The sequence below is a fragment of the Carettochelys insculpta genome, chromosome 11 (genome assembly GCF_033958435.1).
Source record: "Carettochelys insculpta isolate YL-2023 chromosome 11, ASM3395843v1, whole genome shotgun sequence".
Classification (NCBI taxonomy): Eukaryota; Metazoa; Chordata; order Testudines; family Carettochelyidae; genus Carettochelys; species Carettochelys insculpta.
In genome coordinates, this window is record NC_134147.1 from 1,341,158 (window position 1) to 1,356,454 (window position 15,297).

Genomic DNA, 15,297 nt, shown 5'->3' on the forward strand with positions numbered 1-15,297 from the left:
TTGACTCCAAGGTGAGTGGCCCAGCCATGCTCTCTAGTGCTCCCCCTCCTAAGGGGCTGTCAGCTTTTATCTCCGGAGACCTAGGTTCAAATCCTGCCCCAGGGCACCCATGAGCAGGGTGCAGCTAACAGCCATTGATGGGACGTCCCTAGTACTTTTGTGATCCTTCTGGCCTCCACGCCTTCCCCTGGGGGCAATGGGTTCCCCGTGTTATTCCTGAGGTGCACACGTATCCCAGCCAGATGCTCCGTTGCATATGGCTGGTGATTAGATGGGCTGAGTGTTCCCTGTGGACAGCCTGGGGAGGCAGCGAATGTGCGGGATGCTCAGATTTTTGGAGCGAGCTGGGGGCGGGGGTTGGCTTTTCATTGGAAAATGGAAAATTTCAAACAAAACTTTTTTTTTTTGTTTTTTTTTTTTTAAGGACAAAGGCTGAACAGAAAAAGCGCGGGTGCTCGCGGGTCAGCTCTCTGATGAGAGGCCAGCGCTGGGCACGCAGGTGCTGAGAAGCAGGGTCAGGCTGCTTGGCAGAGCTGGGTGAGTGGAGACCAAGACTGGTCCAGGTTTCTCTGCACCGCCCACTCCCGCGCCCTGAGGGGCCCGCGAGGCTGTTCCCTGCAGTGTGAAGAGCTTCCCTTGCATGGCGGCTCTCGGAACGGGGTGCGTGGCTTATCCGCGGATCCCTCTGCCCGACACAGGAGCGCCTTGCTGCTCCAGAGGGGCTTAACCAGCTAAGGAAAACAGCTGGCTCCTCTCTGCCCTGGTCTGGCGCGTTAAGGAGGTTGCCCAGAGAGGCCAGATCCAAGGTCACAGACTGACCTGTTCACAGGCATATGGGCCCTGGTGGGAAAAGGGGCGCTGTCCCTTTAAGAGCTGCTCTCACCCCAGTGTAACCCTTCATCCCCACTCAAGTGGCTGGGAGAGCAGCTGCCTGCACGCCAGGCTCCTCCCTGGCCTCATGCACTTGACCTCCCTGCTGCCCCTCTTGACCCCGACACCTCCCGAGTTATTAAAATCCTGTTATCGGCTTACAGTCCCGGCTGCTTCCCGGGCCGTGCAGCTGGCCGGCGTCTTGGGCTCCATCCGCCCTCGCTGCTAGTCCGTAGGCTCCCTCCACGTGCTGCTCTGCCAGGCCTCTCCTCGCTCCCTGGGGCAGTCACAGCACCCTCGTGGAGTTAGCCGGGCCGAGGGGCATGGACTTCGCCAGCGTTCACGCCCCTCGGCAAGACTCGCATCCGGGACGCTGGCAGCTGCACCTCCTGCGCACACGCAGGCTGGCTGCTTTCCTGACCTCCTCCCCGGGGTGCAGGAGGTCTGTGCCAGTGGTTCCCACCCTCTTCGCTGGCATGGCACACGCACTTCAATGGGCCAAAATTCCGCGGCACACCCACTTTCCAGCTGAACTGATGGCTCACACATCACCCCTCCCGGCCGGCCCCTTGGAGCTGGGCTGTGGCACTCAAATCCCATCCCAGCTCCAGCAGGCTTCGGCCATCCCTCCCTCCTTGCTGCCGGCCCATTTGGGACAGGAAGGAGCACTTCAGCTCTCTCCTGGCACGAGCGGTCTCCTGTGATATTGGCATTTCCCTGCGCAGCAGCTCTGCATGAGCCCCAGGGAGGGGAAACTGAGGACATCTCACAGCACACTTGGACTGTTCTCTCGGCACACCAGTGTGTCAAGCACACCCGTTGAAACCCACCCGGGGTCTCCGCATGCAAGGCAGGGCGGCAGGAGAACAGGAAGGCAGCTGTGAGCAGAGGAGGTTTGCTCAAGCCAGGGCTCTCCTTTGCTAGCGTGAAGCTTGCACAATTAAGTACTCCGGGCCGTGAGCACTGTGCAGGGACAGGATCGCCCTCCTCTAAGCCCGAGCCCAAACACGCCACCAGCGTCTCCCCGCAGCCCTGGGAACCATGCAGCCCCGGCCGGGCAGCCTGGCACTCATTAGTGAAGAATTTAAGTGACATCACCCGGAGCTGGCCAGCGGGCGGGGGGCGTCCGTCACTTTTAATTACGTCCCGTTGGAGTGGCACAGCATCTCTGCAACAGACTCATCCCCGGGGCCTCTGCCACCCGGCCTGTCACTCACACGGCTTGGGCCTGACGTGCAGGCGCGCCCAGCACTGCCTCCTCCGCGCTAATGAGCTCAGGCCTGGCCGCTGGCTGTGAGCGGAGCAGCCACATGGTTTTGTGCTCCAGGGCCCCGAGGAGCGAAGCATGAAACCTTCTCCCCTGCTTGGTGGGAGGTGGGCGGGGAACTGCTCCGCAGTTCTGATTTCCTCACCTGGCACCTTCTGCGCCTCGCCAGTGTCTGTCTGTGTGTTGAAAGCTGGGAAAGAAGTCAATGTTTCCATGACGCAACAATCAGTAGCACGCTCTGGCCTCCTCTGGGGGATGTGTTCCTGGAGGGCTGTAGCTGCAACCGTGACTGGCAGGTGGGAACTTCTTAGGAAGAGCAGAGTGGGAAAGGGTGTAGGTGTGTGTCCATGGACAATCGCAAGGAAAAGGACAACGTCATCCAGGACATTTTCTACAGAACAGGCCGACTTCCTGGCGAGAAACTGGGACGCCAGAATCTGGAAAAGTTTGGCCGAAAATGGCCCTGAAGTGGAATGTGTAGTCCCCGAACTGCAGAAACCAGCTCCTTTCATCCAGCCCTCTGTCCTCCCGCACACTCTCCGGGCCTTGGCTTTTGGGATGCAGAATCAAAACTTTTGCAGAAAAGCAAAAACTTTCTACGGGAACTTTTATATATGAAACAACAACAACAAGAATTTTCCGCCGGAAAAAGGTTCAACTGTAAATTTCCAACCTGTCCCATAACAGGGCCTGATTCTGTCCTCTTGCCGCTGGGAGAAAGCCAGCATATCGCCTTTGAGTTTGGTGGGTGTGAGCCGTGTGCAGGGACAGGGTCGTCTCCCTCTGACCCCGAGCCCAAACATGCTGTGCCTTCAGAGTTGCTAATTCTTGCCATGTACTAAGAGACTCTTTTCCAAGCTGGTGATTTCTGAAAAGCAGCAATTCTTGTGAGATGCCTCTTAAAACTGCAAGATCTGGGAACAATCTGGTAACACTTTTGGGGGGAGCTGTTAGCATTTGAATGGGGGAAAGTATTTCTTATTTGTCATTCTCTTCTAAAAGTTTTCATCGTCCAACCAGGAAACAGAAACAGCCCCCCATGACTCAGCCGCCCAGTCAAACATTACAAATACATCGCTATGCAGATGTGGCAGTGGCATAGCGTTCTATGAAATATACCCTTAGTTTGTAGGTAGGGAACCCAGGCATCTGAAGCCTGGCTCACAGTCACTCACCAGACCTGGGAACAGAGCCCTCAACACCTCTGTGGTAGGTCCACACCTGCCTGCCTGCCAGAGGGAACCTCGACCTCATGGCCAAATGGGCTAAAGCCGAGCGCTTTGCCTCGACAAACTGCAGGGTCAGTAGTTTTATTCCTCCATTTCAGTTTAAAAAAAAAAAGGAAAAAAAAAAAGAAGGAGGAAACAGCCATAAATTCTTTAATAGTCTGTTGATTCATCTCTTTCAAAATAATTACAACAGTATGATTCTCATTCACTTAACACAAATGATTTAAAGGGCATTCGTTTCAGTTTTCCCCATAAAAGCCCCATAAAATCATTCACTGAGGAAAAAGCTTTTCATTTGGCCATAAACAGGAGGTTTTATTTCCTAGCGGTAGAGAACGCCTATTATCTCTTCAGAGATCTCTGGGCTGTGAGAAAAAAGCCTTCTCATCCACGGATCTTCTTGGGAGCCAAAGGGAGGGTAATTTATCCCAATTTTAGATGATTTTCAAAGCTGTGGCTCTGACAATTTCCATGGCTCCCAGAGGTTGCAGCTCACAGAGATGGTATTAATGGACCGCTAGCGGCTTGCAGCTGCTTCACTGCAGTCAGCTCAGAGACACCAGGGAGGAATCAGGCCCACGGTGGATATGAAGCTGTCATTCAAGGTCGCTAGCGCGTTTAAGTCCTTAATAGCCTAAGAATAAAGGCTTTTCTCCACCACAACAGATGTGCACATAGATTTGGGCCCAGTCTGGCCCACAAATGCACCCACAGTTTTATAAACACATTCGTCTGAGCCAGCTACAACAACGCAGCTGACTTGTGTCTACACAGCAGCTCTTTTCACAACCGCTCTCTTCACAGCACAATTGTGGAGCGACCACATTTGTGCAGCTACGCTGGCCTTGCTCCCAGATTGCGTCTGGGTCGGTGCATGCTGGGAGACTGGGAGCTGCTCTCCCATCATACCTCAGCAGGGGCTAACAGCATGTAGAGGACACAGGCAGTGTTCCCTCTATTTTCTCCATCCATGGACAGAATACATTTTGTTCTGCGCACCAAGGCCTGTGTGGATGTGCATCACCAACAGAAACATGATGCCAGCTGTGGACACTCTGTTAATCAGCTGGGTGGCACCTGACTGTCTCCTGGGCTGCTGGCCAAGCACTTGGCTTTGGTTTGAAGATTTTACCTGATATGAGAACAGCTGTTCAGAGTAAGAACTCACATGTAATGAGATTCTCAGGGAAACAGAACCAGCTATGTTGGTTTTTATTTTAATTTGGTAGCTCACTTTGATCGGTCTGATTTTACTTATAACCACTTAAATCTTACTGGTTTTGCTCAGTAAAACTCCATTGTTTCTAACCTAGCTCACTGTAGGTCATTATCACTGGGGGAGGGTGACCTCTGTGCAGCTCTCCCTTTCATTGCTAAAGGGGCTTCTTTCATGTGCCCTCCTGGTGCTGATCTTCTGCACAGAGAGACTGATGTACCACAGCTCGGGGAGTACACACCTCTGGGGCACAGACCCAGGAAATCATCTCCCAAAAGGGAGGAAAACTCCAAATCAGAGTCTGCCTTGCTCTGCGGCGGGCGGGGGATGGTAACCTCAGCTCTGTGCCTTGGCTGGGGGAGACCAGAGGATCTGGCTCAGCAGGACAGGATGGTGGGGCACCCCAGAGAGGAGTGTCAGTGGCCTGATCAGCACACTGGCAAACATCCCAGGGGGTCTTCTGCAGCTGTCCCCGTCACAGAGCCATGCCCAGGTGAGTGCACCACAGGTGCCATCCTGGACCTGTGAAAATTGCCCCAACAAAGGCTGAATGGAAGTGGCTCTGCTCCCGTGACAGGCTTTGGCTTTATGAAAAGTTCCTGGGGCTGTCCAGCTGGGTCCCGGCTAAGAGAAGGGGCTGGGGCGGGGGCGGGGGTGACAGGGCCCTGCTCCCTTCCCCTTGAACAAGAATGGGTCCCCAGGTCTCCCCAGGCGCTACCCCGCTGCTGGGGCAATCTGCGCTCAGACGGGCACTTGGGCATTACCAGAACGGCCAGGCCCAGGAGCACCGAGTCAGGCAAAGTGAACCAAAAGCCTCTGAGGGGCTTACTAGCAGCTCCGCCAGCCGGATGGGACTGGAGGGGAGCTTAGAGGCGAAGTGAGGCTCACCCTGCACCCAAGCTGCTCTTGCAAGAACCCAGAAAGGTTGGGTAAAGATAACCTGCGGAGGGGGCGGATGCCAAGGCGGGAGGAGCAGGGATCACCCCAGTGGCGATGCTGAAGGACAGTGGCTGTTTGGCACTCCAAAGCTGTAGGGTGTGTGGGGCCGGAAGCGAAGATCATCCGAGGGGCAGTGACAGGGGGAACGTGGGTGGCAGAAATCTCCCAGTGTCCTCGTCTGTACGGCCACTGCCTGTCCGGCTGGTTTCAGCGGTGTGGCCAGGTGCCATGGACTTGCCCTGGTGCCAGGTGTTTTCACCTGGGGGGCAGAGGCGGAGCAGGGATAGGCCCTTGGTGGGGCAGAGGCGGAGCAGAGATTGGCCCTCGGGGGGCAGAGGCAGAGCAGGGATTGGCCCTTGGTGGGGCAGAGGCGGAGCAGAGATTGGCCCTCGGGGGGGCAGAGGCGGAGCAGAGATTGGCCCTCGGGGGGGCAGAGGCGGAGCAGGGATTGGCCCTCGGGGGGCAGAGGCGGAGCAGGGATTGGCCCTCGGGGGGCAGAGGCGGAGCAGAGATTGGCCCTCGGGGGGCAGAGGCGGAGCAGGGATTGGCCCATGGGGGGCAGAGGCGGAGCAGGGATTGGCCCTCGGGGGGCAGAGGCGGAGCAGAGATTGGCCCTCGAGGGGCAGAGGCAGAGCAGGGATTGGCCCTCGGGGGGCAGAGGCGGAGCAGAGATTGGCCCTCGGGGGGCAGAGGCGGAGCAGGGATTGGCCCTCGGGGGGCAGAGGCGGAGCAGAGATTGGCCCTCGGGGGGCAGAGGCGGAGCAGGGATTGGCCCTTGGGGGGCAGAGGCGGAGCAGGGATTGGCCCTTGGGGGGCAGAGGCGGAGCAGAGATTGGCCCTCGGGGGGCAGAGGCGGAGCAGAGATTGGCCCTTGGGGGGCAGAGGCGGAGCAGGGATTGGCCCTCGGGGGGCAGTGGCGGAGCAGAGATTGGCCCTTGGTGGGGCAGAGGCGGAGCAGAGATTGGCCCTCGGGGGGCAGAGGCGGAGCAGGGATTGGCCCTCGGGGGGCAGAGGCGGAGCAGGGATTGGCCCTCGGGGGGCAGAGGCGGAGCAGAGATTGGCCCTGGGGGGGCAGAGGCGGAGCAGAGATTGGCCCTTGGGGGGCAGAGGCGGAGCAGAGATTGGCCCTTGGTGGGGCAGAGGCGGAGCAGAGATTGGCCCTTGGTGGGGCAGAGGCGGAGCAGGGATTGGCCCATGGGGGGCAGAGGCGGAGCAGAGATAGGCCCATGGGGGGCAGAGGCGGAGCAGGGATTGGCCCTTGGGGGGCAGAGGCGGAGCAGAGATTGGCGCATGGGGGGCAGAGGCGGAGCAGAGATTGGCCCTCGGGGGGCAGAGGCGGAGCAGAGATTGGCCCTTGGGGGGCAGAGGCGGAGCAGGGATTGGCCCTTGGTGGGGCAGAGGCGGAGCAGGGATTGGCCCTCGGGGGGCAGAGGCGGAGCAGAGATTGGCCCTTGGTGGGGCAGAGGCGGAGCAGGGATTGGCCCTCGGGGGGCAGAGGCGGAGCAGAGATTGGCCCTCGGGGGGCAGAGGCGGAGCAGGGATTGGCCCTCGGGGGGCAGAGGCGGAGCAGAGATTGGCCCTCGGGGGGCAGAGGCGGAGCAGGGATTGGCCCTCGGGGGGCAGAGGCGGAGCAGAGATTGGCCCTCGGGGGGCAGAGGCGGAGCAGAGATTGGCCCTCGGGGGGCAGAGGCGGAGCAGGGATTGGCCCTTGGTGGGGCAGAGGCGGAGCAGGGATTGGCCCTTGGGGGGCAGAGGCGGAGCAGGGATTGGCCCTTGGTGGGGCAGAGGCGGAGCAGAGATTGGCCCTTGGGGGGCAGAGGCGGAGCAGAGATTGGCCCTTGGGGGGCAGAGGCGGAGTAGGGATTGGCCCTTGGGGGGCAGAGGCGGAGCAGGGATTGGCCCTCGGGGGGCAGAGGCGGAGCAGAGATTGGCCCTCGGGGGGCAGAGGCGGAGCAGAGATTGGCCCATGGGGGGCAGAGGCGGAGCAGGGATTGGCCCATGGGGGGCAGAGGCGGAGCAGGGATAGGCCCTCGGGGGGCAGAGGCGGAGCAGGGATTGGCCCTCGGGGGGCAGAGGCGGAGCAGAGATTGGCCCTTGGGGGGCAGAGGCGGAGCAGGGATTGGCCCTTGGGGGGCAGAGGCGGAGCAGGGATTGGCCCTCGGGGGGCAGAGGCGGAGCAGAGATTGGCCCTCGGGGGGCAGAGGCGGAGCAGGGATTGGCCCTCGGGGGGCAGAGGCGGAGCAGGGATTGGCCCATGGGGGGGCAGAGGCGGAGCAGGGATTGGCCCTTGGGGGGCAGAGGCGGAGCAGGGATTGGCCCTCGGGGGGGCAGAGGCGGAGCAGAGATTGGCCCTTGGGGGGCAGAGGCGGAGCAGGGATTGGCCCTTGGGGGGCAGAGGCGGAGCAGGGATAGGCCCTCGGGGGGCAGAGGCGGAGCAGAGATTGGCCCTCGGGGGGCAGAGGCGGAGCAGGGATTGGCCCTTGGTGGGGCAGAGGCGGAGCAGGGATTGGCCCTCGGGGGGCAGAGGCGGAGCAGGGATTGGCCCTCGGGGGGCAGAGGCGGAGCAGGGATTGGCCCTTGGGGGGCAGAGGCGGAGCAGGGATTGGCCCTCGGGGGGCAGAGGCGGAGCAGAGATTGGCCCTCGGGGGGCAGAGGCGGAGCAGGGATTGGCCCTTGGTGGGCAGAGGCGGAGCAGAGATTGGCCCTCGGGGGGCAGAGGCGGAGCAGGGATTGGCCCTTGGGGGGCAGAGGCGGAGCAGAGATTGGCCCTCGGGGGGCAGAGGCGGAGCAGGGATTGGCCCTCGGGGGGCAGAGGCGAGAGTTCTGCTCCCTGCTGACTCCGTCACACCGCAAAGCTGCTGCGGGGCGGGGGGACCTTCTGGGGCAGCCTGACAGGCTGGAGGGGGGAGGCACTGAGCCGCTGTCTCCCAGGATTCGGTGGGAGTAGTCGGCGCATTGGCTCAGCCGCAGGCTCCTTGGCATGGCCAGCACCCAGAGCGCCCCGGTGGCTCTAGCCCGTGGGTACAGGTGGTGAGCGCAGCATCAGCCGTGCCTTCCACGAACCGGCGCCCCGCCCTGCTGCCGTCAAGCAGCAGCCGCCCTGCTGGCGTTGGAGGGGGCCTGGTGCAAAGGCTGGAAAACCCATCACTGGCCTAGCAGCCGATCGCCCCCGCTGCTGGGAACTGCTGCCTGATTTCCTGTTTGCATTCGCCTGGCTTCAGCTTCCAACCCCTGGTTCTTGCTGTGCCCGTCTCTGCCAGCCTAACCAGCCCTGGGATTGTCTCCCGCCGAATGCGTTTATACGCTGCTGTCCAGTCACCTCTTGTTCCTGACATGTTCTTACTCAGATGAGGGGAAAACAACGAAGCAAGAAAGAACATAAATGAAGTCTCCAGGAGAGAGCACAGCATGTGTGACTCGCCCTAGCACTCTGCCCCCACGATGAGGGGCGGCAGGGCAGCTGTACCAACAGATGTGCAGGCTGTTAGAAACTCAAAGGCACAGCCCACGGGAAATCAGGTGGCACCTACGTTCTCCGCAACTGGGTTTTACCACCCTGCCTTCCCACTGAATGCAGGGCCTGGCCTTGTGACGGATGGGCTGCACCTTGCTTGGAGACACGTCCGCTCTGCCGTGTGCAGGTCGCAGCCGTTCAGCGGGAGACTGGTTGGACCGTGCCAATGGGTGGATTAGCCAGGCAAAATCCCATTGTTCTGCGGTTTGCTGCCTGCCTGCCTCATCCCCCCAGCTCCTGCCTTTCTCTTCCCTCCCAGGCTCAGGCAGTGGCTGAGCAGGGGCAGCCGGCGGCGGGTGGCTTTTGCTGCGTCTTTCCTTGGGCATTGGAGCTGTGAGGACAAAGCCACCGTGGGGCCCTGGTTGGACTCTCGGTAATGCGGAAACGCCCGTGTGGAAGGCAGCAGTCTCGCCCTTTGCCAATTAGTGTCCCACGCAGCGGCTGCACCTGCTGTCCCTGGCCCTGCTGCAAGGCTGGCGTGAAGTCAGCGGAGATCCCCGGTGTAAAACTCGGCCGAGCGCGGGAGAGCTCCACGCACAGGCTGACTGACGCCCACGCTGTCTGCACCGTGCACACACAAGCCTGCTGCCAGGCAGCCACCCACGCAGCCCTCCTCTGCAGCCCCCGGAAACGGGTTGGATTCGGCACTGAGGCGCTGGTGCAAAGCCGTCGGCGGCTGCTGCAGGCTGGCCCTGGAAGAGAGAGAGGCTCCATGTGTGAGTGCCCTCCCCTCTGGGGGCAGGTCAGCCATGCGGGGAGCGGGTGCGGAAGTGGGCGTAAGCGGCAGCGCTGTGACTTGGTGATTGGCAGGAGTGTGACTGCCATTGCCCAGAGTGGGGGTGGCAGGGTGGCTATTAGATGGGCGCCCACAGCTCTGATTAGTGTCCTGCCTCAGTTTCCCCCACTGTGAAATGGGGACAAGGCTGTGAGGTGCTTTGAGGGCTCGGGAAGGACTCACGAGGCGCGAGAGAAGGGTTTTTATTCGCAGGAGGGGCTAAGACGAAGCACCCCCAGTTCCCTTCCATCCGCAGCATCCCCACCCCTTCGGGGGCCAAAGCCACCCATAGGGTCAGCAGCTGTAGCTGCAGTGGGCTCCCGGAGGTTTTGGCCCACCGGTGCCAGGGCTGGACTCAGTCCCCACAGAATCCCAGAGGGTGAAAGTCCCTCTGCTCAGTCCCCAGCTACCTGCTGCCCCCCCCAGGTAACTTACCCCCCGGGAATCAGCCCCCCGTCCTGCGCCTGCCCCCACTCACTGGGTGGCCACCCGCAGCCAGCGCCTGCCTGCAGCACGCTGGAGCGACTCCAGCGCAACAGCCCTGCCCTCGCTGGTCCCGGGAGGCTGAGTCTCACCTCGCTGGCGCTGGCGGAAGTCAGGCAGGGTGCTGATGCCGGGGGGCAGGGGGTACCCCCGGGTGCTAGCTCAGCCGTAGCCCCACCTCTGCTGTGTGCAACCAACATGCACTGGGCTGGCGCCCCGCCCTGCTTGGAGCATCCCCCACACCCCAGGCTGCTGGAGGTGCCCAGTGCCAGCACCTGCCTGGCTGCCCTAGCAGCGCCCTCTCTCCAGCCAGAACCAGCCGCTGGGGGGCAGCCCCAGCCAGCTGCAAACCCCTGGGCCTGCTTGGCACCAGCAGTGTCCTCAGCCGGCCGGGAACCACACACATGAGCGCACTCACACACATCTGTGCCCGCACACCCAGCAGGGACACACACACACACGCATCTCTACCTTCACACCAAGCAGAGAGAGACACACACAGACAGACACACATATGCACGCATCTGTACCTTCACACCAAGCAGGGACACACACACATGCATCTCTACCTTCACACCCATCAGAGAGAGACACACACAGACAGACACACACATATGTACCTTCACACCCAGCAGGGAGACACACACACACACACATCTGTACCTTCACACCCAGCAGAGAGCGAGACACACACATGCACACATCTGTCCCCACACACCCAGCAGGGACACACACGCATCTCTACCTTTGCACCCAGCAGAGTCACACACACGCACGCACGCACGCACGCACGCACGCATCTGTACCTTCACACCCAGCAGGGACACACACACCCACACCCCCCTCTACCTCACACCCAGCAGAGAAGTAACAGAGAGGAAGCCGTGCTAGTCTATACACTATCAAGACAAAAAGCAGTCAAGTAGCACTTTAAAGACTAGCAAAATAGTTTATTAGGTGAGCTTTCGTGGGACAGACAGAAGTGGGTCTGTCTCACCTAATAAACCATTTTGCTAGTCTTTAAAGTGCTACTTGACTGCTTTTTGTCTTGACACCCGGCAGAGAGAGAGACACACACACACACACACACGCCCACATCTGTACCTTCACACCCAGCAGAGAGAAAGACACACACACACACACACACACACTCATCTCTACCTTCACACCCAGCAGGGAGACACACACACACACACACACACACACATGCACGCGCGCGCCTGTACCTTCACACCCAGCAGAGAGTGACACACACACACGCCTGTACCTTCACACCCAGCAGAGAGCGACACACACACACACACACACACACACACACACACACGCACGCACCTGTACCTTCACTCCCAGCAGAGAGAAAGACACACACACACACTCATCTCTACCTTCACACCCAGCAGGGAGACACACACACACACACACACATGCCTGTACCTTCACACCCAGCACAGAGCGACACACACACACACACACACGCATCTGTACCTTCACACCAGCAGGGAGACACACACGCACACATGCACGCATCTGTACCTTCACACCCAGCAGGGGGCAGCGCTACACACACGGATGTATCCTCACACCCAGCAGGGGTATACACATGCACACATACATATGTCTCTACCCTCACCCCCAGCAGGGGTACACACACACACACACACACACACACACACGTCTGTGCCCTCACCCCCAGCAGGGGCCCACACAAACACACACACACACACAGATGTGCCCTCACCCCCAGCAGGGGCACACACGCACATGTCTGTACCCTCACCCCCCAGCAGGGGCACACACACACATACAAACACACACGTCTGTACCCTCACCCCCAGCAGGGGCACACACACACACACACACAAACACACACATCGGTACCCTCACCCCCAGCAGGGGTACATACAAACACACACATCTGTACCCTCACCCCCAGCAGGGGCACACACACACAAACACACACATCTGTACCCTCACCCCCAGCAGGGGTACATACAAACATACAAGTCTGTACACTCACCCCCAGCAGGGGCACACACACACAAACACACACGTCTGTACCCTCACCCCCCAGCAGGGGAACACACACACACACACAGACATGCCCTCACCCCCAGCAGGGGCACACACACACGTCTGTGCCCTCACCCCCAGCAGGGGCACACACACACACACACACGTCTGTGCCCTCACCCCCAGCAGGGGAACACACACACACACACACACAGAGACATGCCCTCCCCCCCAGCAGGGGCGCACACACACACACACAGAGACATGCCCTCACCCCCAGCAGGGGCGCGCGCACGTGCGCACACACACACGTCTGTGCCCTCCCCCCCAGCAGGGCCGCCCCACGCAGCAGCAGGGGTATATACACATACACACACACACACACACACACACACACGTCAGGGGCCGCCCCACGCAGCAGCAGGGGTATACACACACACATACACACACACACACACACGTCAGGGGCCGCCCCACGCAGCAGCAGGGGTATATACACATACACACACACACACACACACACACACACACACACGTCAGGGGCCGCCCCACGCAGCAGCAGGGCCATACACACATACACACACACACACACACACGTCAGGGGCCGCCCCACGCAGCAGCAGGGGTACACACACACACACACACACACGTCAGGGGCCGCCCCACGCAGCAGCAGGGCCATACACACATACACACACACACACACACACACACACACGTCAGGGGCCGCCCCACGCAGCAGCAGGGGTACACACACACACACACACACACACACACGTCAGGGGCCGCCCCACGCAGCAGCAGGGCCATACACACATACACACACACACACACACACACACACGTCAGGGGCCGCCCCACGCAGCAGCAGGGGTATATACACATACACACACACACACACACGTCAGGGGCCGCCCCACGCAGCAGCAGGGGTACACACACACACACACACACACACACACACACACGTCAGGGGCCGCCCCACGCAGCAGCAGGGGTATATACACATACACACACACACACACACACACACACGTCAGGGGCCGCCCCATGCAGCAGCAGGGCTGGCCGCGCAGGTGAATGCCATGTGTCAGGCGGCGTCTGGCAGCTGCCGGCTCTCCTGGTGGCTGCGCTTTCTGCTTCCCGCAGGGCGCCCCAGCACTGGGCCGCAGCCCCCGGCAGCTTCGCCCTCTAGCTCCGGCTCAGGTTGCGAGCAATGGGCAGTCGCGTCTGAATAACGCCCCCCACCAGCCGGACTCCACCCGGCCAGCTCCAGGCAGAGTTCCCGCCCGCCCGCCGCCTGGAGAACCAGGGGACGCAATTTGCCGGCATCCCTCAGCCCCCTGGACAGGCTCCTCGCTGCCCGCCCCGGGCGTGGCCAGGTGCCAGGCTGGGCTGCTGCGCTCTGCGGTGGCTGGGAGAGGGGCTGCTGGGCCTGTGCCGATCCGCCCCTCCTGCGCTCTGGCCGGGTTAGCACCGTGGCTCGTTCTAGCGGCCCCCGGGAAGGCTGGCGGGGTGCCCCGGCCTGAGCGATGCCCCGTGCACGGCCTTGCCGGTGCGTCAGCCCACTCAGTGCCCGGGGAGCCGAGAGGCGATGCAGAGGTGACTCCACTGGCGAGGGCGCAGGAGCCAGGCACGAAGCCAGGCCGGAGGGGCCATGGGATGGGAGCGTCTCCGGCTCCCTGCCACCCCACCAGGCACGTTCAGTGAGCCCAGGCCGCCCCGGGACACCTCTGCGGAGGGCCTAGGACCCGGGGGAGTCAGGCAGCTGGGGTCCTGGGCCTGGTTCAGCCCATGGACCAGGTACTCACTGATTCCTTCAGGCCTCCGTTTCTTTGACTCCCCTCCCGTGCCGGCTGCCCCTTATCTGCGCAGATCCCTCCGGAGCCTCTCACGTGGTGCTGGCTGGAGTCGCTGCTGCAGCCACGCCTGCTGCTGTCCCACCAGAGCTCTGGCCGAGGGGGTGTCCTCCCCGGCTTCCAGGCCCCGGTCCAGAGACGCCACTGGTGGGCCTGCGATGACGGGTGAGCGGAGCTGGTCAGGTCGAGCACACAGTGACTGCGGTCAGGAGAACAGCCAGCGCAGGGGGCCCCTGGGTGAGCCCCCCAGGAAGCCTGGGCCCAGCCTTGTTGGGATGACAAGGCCTCTGCCACGCAGAAGAGCAGGAGGGGAGCCTGTGGGGTCGGGCAGCCTCTGGGCGAGGGCGCAGGAGCGAAGACGCCGCGTCTTGGCTAGGCCATTTCACCAGGTAGGGGAGAAGCAAGGGACGTTCCCGCGGTAGTGGGTGGGGGTGGTGGGGAGCCCTGAGAACTGCTGGCCAGGGGCTGCCTAACAGGCTGCTCCTCTGAGTCCCATGCAGTTGGTGTCCTGCAGGGGCTGGTGCTGTGGCCAGAGCCAGCCGGGCCCTGGAGAAGGCAGGAGATGGAGGGAAGGGAACGGAGGGCCTGTGGGGTCCCACGCTTTATCATAGAACCATAGAACACTAGGACCGCAAGGGACCTCGAGAGGCCATCGAGTCCAGCCCCCTGCTCCAGTGGCAGGACCAAGTACTGTCTAAACCATCCCTGATAGACGTCTGTCTAACCTGTTCTTAAATAGCTCCAGCGATGGAGATTCCACAACCGCCCCAGGCAATTTATTCCACTGTTTGACCACCCTGACAGTTAGGAACTTTTTCCTAATGTCCAACCTAAACCTCCCTTGCTGCAATTTAAGTCCATTGCCTCTTGTTCTAACCTCAGAGGCCAAGAACAAGTTTTCTCCTTCCTCCTTATGACACCCTTTTAGATACCTGAAAACCGCTATCATGTCTCCCCTCAACCATCTCTTTTCCAAACTAAACAAGCCCAATTCTTTCAGCCTTTTTTCATAGGTCACATTCTCTAGACCTTTAATCATTCTTGTCGCTCTTTTCTGGACCCTCTCTAGTTTCTCCACATCTTTTTTGAAGTGCGGTGCCCAGAACTGGACACAATACTCCAGCTGAGGCCCAAC

The 15,297-nt window shown here is 60.8% G+C and overlaps 1 long non-coding RNA gene across 1 annotated transcript; it reads left to right on the top strand.

Annotated features, from left to right (window-relative positions):
* Nucleotides 1-426: 426 nt before the first annotated feature.
* LOC142019123 (uncharacterized) lies at nt 427-4,674 on the top strand. The gene is made up of 2 exons (XR_012646988.1): nt 427-537; nt 1,035-4,674. It is a non-coding gene; the product is annotated as an uncharacterized LOC142019123 (long non-coding RNA).
* The last annotated feature ends 10,623 nt before the right edge of the window (nt 4,675-15,297 follow it).